Source organism: Pan paniscus, chromosome 23 (assembly GCF_029289425.2).
Source record: "Pan paniscus chromosome 23, NHGRI_mPanPan1-v2.0_pri, whole genome shotgun sequence".
NCBI lineage: Eukaryota > Metazoa > Chordata > Mammalia > Primates > Hominidae > Pan > Pan paniscus.
In genome coordinates, this window is record NC_085927.1 from 42,997,365 (window position 1) to 43,004,651 (window position 7,287).

Below are 7,287 nucleotides of genomic sequence, written 5' to 3' on the forward strand. Positions count from 1 at the left end.
ATGTCTACTTTCTCCAGTAACATAAACCTGGACAGTGCCTGCCACGTGTGAATACTCAATCATGACCAAAAGAAGGGAGAGAATGTGTTTGCCGAAGTTCTAAATGGCATCACACTGAGATGGGAAAGACAAAGGATTGGAAGTCTGGAGACTCACAGGAACAAACTGATTTTGGGCAAGTTCCTTTGGACACGGGAGAGGGGGTTGGTGTCCTTATCTGAAAATGAGGACAATCGCATCTCCTATGAATAGTTATAAAGATCAAATTAAAGAATGATCCAAAGCTCTGATTTTCTCCTGCTCTCTCTCTCACACTCGAACTCATCCATTTTATTGGCTGACATCTAAGTGCTGACAACTGCCATATTTATATCTCCAGCCCAGACTCCCCTCTTCGACTCCAGACTCACAGCCAATTCCTGTCTCTATGTGGATGTTTTACGGGCATCTCCAAGAGAGTATTTGAATTGTATCCTCTAAGCACAACCTGCTCCTCGCCTAGTCTCTGTTATGTGAATAATGCTCCCATCCACCCAACTTTTGTTTGTTTTTTTAATTAGGTGAAATTTACATAACTAAAAGCTAGCCATTTTAAACTAACAATGCGTGGCATTTACTATCCTCATGATGATGTACAAACTGTCGCCTCTATCTAGTTCCAAAACATTTTCATCACCTCAAAAGGAAACCACTTAGCCATTAAGCAGTCAAGCCCCAGTCCCACTTCCCCCTCAGATCAGCACAAACACCAATCTGTTTTCTGTCTCTATGGATTGACCTATTCTGGATGCTTCACATAAAGGGAATCATACACTATGTAACCTTTTGTGTCTGGCTTTTAAAACACGTTTTCACATAGTATTTTTAAGGTTCATCCACATTGCAGCATGTATTAGTACTTCACTCCTTGTTATGGCTGAGTAACAATCTATTGTATGCTATACTACATTTTGTTTATTCAGTCACTTACTGATGGAGCTGCCAGACTTTCAGTAGCCAACCAATCTGAAACCATAAGGCTGGCCACCATCCTTCATCCCCACCCTTTTCCCATATTCCCTGCATTTAAAGTATCAGCAAGTCCTGTCCATTTTGCTTCCTAAATAGAGCTCAAACCCTTTTACTTTTCTCCAACACTATTGCTGTCCTCTAGCCCAGACACCAATATATATCTCACTGAGCTTCCAACTGTGACAAGTTCTTTCTTCTCTCTATTCCACTTCTCACCTGGAAGCTGAGATTGACTCCTTTTAAAACATAAACCAGATCATCCATTCATTTAAGCGCTATTTACTAAGCACCTTTCTTCAAGGAGTTTTCCTCCCAGAGGCATAACAGACAACACACAAATATACACTATCACATTAGGCTTAAAATCCTTCAATGATTCGTTTGTTGCACTTTAGATAAAAATCTAAGCTCAGTGTGGCCTCCAAGACTCCACTGCCTTCAAACTCATCTCGGGCCACTCCACACAATTTGCCCACTATGCGCTCCAACCACAATAGCCTCCATTCCTCCACCTCGTGGTCTTTGAATAAGCTGTTCTCTCTGCCTCTTGATCTTGGCGTTGCTGGATCTTTCTCATTCCCCAGATCTCAGTGTAAATATCACGACTTTGGGAGACCTTCCCTGACTATGCTGTTAAGCACATCCACCCTTCATTCATTTCACTCATTTAAGAAATATGTGCTAAACCCTGTGGTAGGCTCTTGGGATGAAGCAATGTATGATCCCCTGGAGTCTGCAGTCTAAAGGGGAGGACCAACAATAGGAAAGTAAATAAAATAGATAAATGACTGTTACGAAGGGAGAATAAAAGGGAGGGAGTACAGAAGGCCTTTCCAAGAAGGTTATATTGAAACTGAAGGCAAGGAGTCAATTGGACAAAGAGCCTGTTATTCTCTATCACATCCTGGCTATGCAATGCAATGTTCCATCCCTCAACACTTGCTTTTGATGAATCCAAGTATTTAATGTCTATCTCCTCTAATAGACTGAGCTTTCTCCCCATCACCTAGGACAGCGCCTACTCCTCAAGAGACACTCAATACACATTGATTGATTAATTAGTGGATGAATGAATGATTAATCAATCAATCCACCAATGAAAGCACTTTGGAAAGTGTAACAAATCATAGAGTTGTGAGTGATTGTTATTATTATAATTATTATTTTGTGGCAAAAGAACATCAACTTGGTTGGGTTTTGGAAGAGACTGGGTTTACTATAAAATGAGAATAAAAGTACCTAAGTTGGAGTATTATTGGATAACTAGAAGAGAATGTATATACATAATAGACACTCAAAAAAGGGAAGCAGTAGTCTTTGTGGCTGTTATTATTAAAAGCTCCTCACAAAAGCTGACTCAACTCGAATTCCAAAACTCATTTTCAGGTGCAGTCATGAAACTTAAAGGTGAGAGAAATGAATACTTTTAAGATATCTACTACGCACCAGGCACAGTACAAAGCACTACTTCATTTGTGAGGTAGTGTAGTGGATACCGTGGGGAAATACTCAACCCCCCTCCAAGACCAAGACACTCATGACTTCCCCATGTCCAGCTGCCAGAGTGTTGGTTATCCCAGCTCCCAGGTGAGTCCCTAGTCAGGAACTGTCCTGCTGAAGGGACATCCTAGCTCCCTCCCTAGGACCAGCCTGCACCCACTGGCTGATCAACATTAAGCTTCAAAGGCCTCGTCTCTTTGTCTCATGGGAGGGATTGAGACCTCTCTTGCACTGCACCATAGATCAACATCTCCCTCTGCCCAGTTCTGCTTCCCTTATCTGCACAAAAATCTCAGAAGCGCCAAGTCTTTTTCCAGGGAACCCGAACCATGACAGGTGAGTACAATGATTTCTTTTTAAATCAGAAAAAGAAGGTTCATGAAGGTTGCTAATGTCCCCAAAGCCTATGGGTAAAGTGACTTTCTGGTCTGATTTCCCAGCGAGCCCTTGTTCTTTCTACTACACCAATCTACACACAGCCTTGCCTCCAATGGCTGAGACTGGATCTCTGTGAAACAGAAAGGGGAGCCCAGGCAGAGGGGAAGGGCACACAGAGGGCTTGAAGATGAGAAAAGAAGAGCAGAGGCACCCTTCAGAGGCCTGATGACAAGACTGAGGTCACAGGCTCCAGAAACAATATCAAAACGATGTGCAGGCTGCAGAAGCAAGCATTACACGGGCAGCATCTCTTTGCCTGAATCCATGTCCAGAAGCCAGGGAGCAGGGCTCCCGGGCAGAGGGGGCTCCCTTAAGCAGGGAAGAGTATTTGCAGCCAAGGACCAGAAAACAACTACAACTTACCAGCTTTCTGATGCTCCGGCCTCCATCCATTGTCCCCAGAGCTGCCAGAGGGACCTGATCACTGATCAGAATTCTTCCACGGCCCTCCTTCATTCCAGGATAAAATTCTAAATATTCTAAGGCTGCACTTTAAGGTCTGTGCAGGTTTTAGCTCCCTGCCATGTCGAGAGCTCATTTCCTATCTACAGCAAGACCCGGTCCTACTCCATTATCTGCTGTAGAATTATCTGATGTTCTAGGTCAGGACACCGGACATTTTCAGTTTCTTTACCTTTACACAAGAAAACCCACCTGGAATTCCTGCTCCCTATCAACTCACAGTCCCAACACACTTTTCAGCCTGGCAAAACCTCCGACTTCCAGTCAATGGTCACCTCCTCTCTGAAGCCTTCCTGGCTTCCTCACCGTCCTCTTCTCCATCTCGAGTCTTCCGCACTACCCTGCACTGCAATTGCTCCTCCTACTGTCCCTCTTAGCCCCAGAAGCTCCCCAAAGGCCATTCTTCATGCTGCTAGGGCTTGGCACAGTTCCTGGCACTCAGAAAGAGCCAAGTAAGTGCTGGATAGATACACGAGGTGCTGTATCCAGAGCTATTCTCTGCTTCTAGCTTGGCCAGGAAACCACTCTGAAATTTCATCCTGCCCCCAGGATGACTGGAAATCGGAAATGGCATGACAAACCTGACCTCCCAAACCCAAGGCAACAGGTCATGAGGGGTCTGGGGACCTAAGGCAGGTCCTAGGAGCCGGCGCAGAGCAGAGGTCCGGCCGCTGCGGTTCCTGGTTTCCCGCAAGCTCTTCCCCGGGCCGGGCGCTGGGTGGAGGCAGTCTTAGGATCCACAGTCTTGCGCGCCCCCGGCTCCCGGGCCCGGCAGACGGCCCCCGCACGCCGATCTGTCTGTCCCAGGGACCGGCCCAGGGCGCCGGCAGCGGCAGCCTGGGGAGACACCGTGGTGCGCGGCTCCTTGCCTCCCTCCCTGCCCCTCCGTGCGCCCGCATCCCGCGGACACAGAGCCGGAGCTCCAGGGGACGCAGCCCGACGCGAGAACGCACCAGCAGCCCCCGCTCGAGGTGGGGTCTCCCGGCTGTCAGAAACCCCACAAAGTCTACTTTGCGGCGCCGCGCCGCTTACCGTGCGAGCCGCCAGGAACTCGGCGCCCGGTGGTGCCTCGGCGCGGCGCCCGCCAGTCGATCCGCTCCGGGTCCCGGGAGCTCAGCCTCTGCCCCTCAACGCGCGCGAGCGCCCCCGCCCGGCGGCCCGGCCTCCCCGCGCCGCGGCGCCCCATTGGCTCGGGCAACGAGGCCCCCGGACGGCCCCGCCCACCCGCGCCCACTCCCTCGCCCACGCCTCTCCCCTCCTCCCTGCTGGGTTCACCTCTCCAGGCAGGGAAAGTTGCTTCTAGACTCTGAGCTCTCACCGGACTCAGAAGCCCAGTTAGCTAATAATTCTGGGTCCCAGGAGTGTCTAGACGCCCCTCGGGGAGTGCGAAGTGTGCAGTGTCCTTGGAATCCACCTTTGGGAAAGTCAGCTGACCTCCCGGACCTCAGGTGGCACCTCAGAGAAACCAGGGCCCCTTGTCAGGAAATGTCCCAGGCTGTGGGCTAGGCCCTAGGGCCAGGATGCAACAGGGAACAAGACAAAGTCTATCGTCCTCGTGGACTTTGCATGGGGTGGGGGTGGGGGTAGGTTATATACAACAAACGAAAAAAACAAGAGAATGTCGGCTGGGTGCCTGTGGCTCACGCCTGTAATCCCAGCACTTTGGGAGGCCGAGGAGGGTGAATCACGAGGTCGGGAGTTCAAGACCAGCCTGGCCAAGATGATAAAACCCCGTCTCTACTAAAAATACAAAAATTAGCTGGGCATGGTGGCCCTCACCTGTAGTCCTAGCTACTTGGGAGGCTGAGGCAGAATTGCTTGGACTCGGGAGGTGGAGGTTACAGTGAGCCGAGATAGAGCCACTGCACTCCAGCCTGGGCAACAGAGCTAGACGCCGTCTCCAAAAAAAAAAGAAAAGAAAAGAAAAAGAAAGGGGTCTAGGACTGCTATACCTAGGGTGGTCTCCGGGCCATTTGTGATATTGGATACTCGGAGGACAAAAACGATTCCAGGGCTGAAGCAAGAGCATTGCTGACAGAGGGGTCGGCAGATGCGTGGTTCTGAAGCTGGAACTGGCCCCCAGGGTGGTTGAGTGAGGTGAGCAAGGGGAGAGTGGGTTATGGCCAGAGAGGTAGACTAGTGTGGAATCACCATCACCCAGAACCTTGTAGGCCACCATGAGGGTCAGGGCTTTGTCATATCAATGTGGAGGGAACAATTCAGGCAAGAGATTATGGTGATGAAGACCAGGGTGGTGACAGCAAGATAGGGAAAAGGTGGACCCCCCCTGCAATGTGTGTCAAAAGTAGCACAGGAAGCCTTGATGATGGATTAGGCTGGATTTAGGGGATGCTATGGTTTAAATATGTTCCCCAAAGTTCATATCTTGGAAACTTAATCCCCAATGCCACAGTGTTGAGAGGTGGGACCTTTAAGAGGTGATTCCATTAATGCCAGGAGTGGCCCTCTCCCCACCCCTCTGCTGCTCTCTTCTTCTGCTTTGTGCCATGGGGTGACTCAGCATGAAGGCCCTTACCAGATGCAGCCCCTCAATCTGGGACTTCCCAGCCTCCAGAGCCATGAGCTAAATAAATTGTTGTTCCTTATAAATTACCCAGTCTGTGATATTCTGTTATATTGGCACAAAATAGACTATGACAGGGGTTGACATAAAGGGATGAAAGAAGAAAATCTCCTAGGTGTTTAGCTTGAGCCACTGTGGAGTAATGGTACTATTTCCAAGATCGGGAAGGTTCTTACCCAGCATCTTCCACTTACTGCATGAGCATTAGTACATGATCTCAGTAACTAAGAGGGAGTGACTCTAACCTCAGTAACTAAGAGGGCATAAGACTAGCTGAAGGATCACAAACTTTAATACCGACGTGGCCGGGTAGTCATGTACTAAGTGAGGTTGGCAGGGTATAATAGAAAGGAGGGATGGGGCTTGTGACAGACTGAGGTATGCACACCTGCCTAAGGTGACAGTCACTGCTCAGCTCCAACTGATTTTTGCCATATGTGAATGGAGACCCACCCAGAGTTACCAGATGTTCTGTTTTTTGTTTGTTTGTTTTTTATCGAGACTGAGTCCTGCTCTGTCACTCAGGCTAGAGTGCAGTGTTGTGATCTCGGCTCACCACAACCTCCGCCTCCCTGGTTCAAGCAATTCTCCTGCCTCAGCCTCCCAAGCAGCTGGAATTACAGGCACCCACCACCACGTCTGGCTAATTTGTGTATTTTTAGTAGAGACAGGGTTTCACCATGTTGGCCAGACTGGTCTTGAACTTCTAACCTTGTGATCCGCCCACCTTGGCCTCCCAAAGTGCTGGGATTATAGGCGTGAGCCACCACGCCAGACCCTGATTTTTATTAAGAGGCCAGAAACTCAGATTATGTTAAATCTCTAGTTTTTTTAAATGCTGGTAATTAACTAAAACTTTTTTTTTTTTTTTTCTGTGACAGAGTCTCACTCTGTCACCCAGGCTGGATTGCAGTGGATTGTCGAGATTGCAGTGGTGCAATCTCGGCTCACTGCAAGCTCTGCCTCCTGGGTTCACTCCATTCTCCTTCCTCAGCCTCCCAAGTAGCTGGGACTACAGGCGCCCACCACCACGTCCAGCTAATTTTTTGTATTTTTAGTAGAGACGGGGTTTCACCGCGTTAGCCAAGATGGTCTCGATCTCCTGACCTCATGATCCGCCTGCCTTGGCCTCCCAAAGTGCTGGGATTGCAGGCGTGAGCCACTGCTCCCAGCCAATTAACTAAAACTTTGTAAAAGACTGTATTGGCCAAGACTGTTGGACAAGATCAAACCCATGTATGGGCTGGATTTATCCCCTTAGGGACTATTTCCACCTCTGGATTAGACAATAC

The 7,287-nt window shown here is 49.0% G+C and overlaps 1 protein-coding gene across 5 annotated transcripts in view; it reads right to left on the reverse strand.

Annotated features, from left to right (window-relative positions):
* The window catches only part of SYN3 (synapsin III), a 566,272-nt gene extending 561,697 nt beyond the window's left edge, over positions 1-4,575 (reverse strand). For 2 of the 5 annotated variants that reach the window (XM_057301025.2, XM_034948980.3), the window contains exon 1: positions 4,444-4,575. The gene's annotated coding sequence lies outside the window, so the exon portion shown is untranslated. Of the gene's footprint in view, positions 1-3,312; positions 4,321-4,443 lie in introns of those variants that run through there. The other 3 variants (XM_057301026.2, XM_034948981.3, XM_008974980.4) reach the window with 2 other exon arrangements.
* Between the last annotated feature and the right edge of the window lie 2,712 nt (positions 4,576-7,287).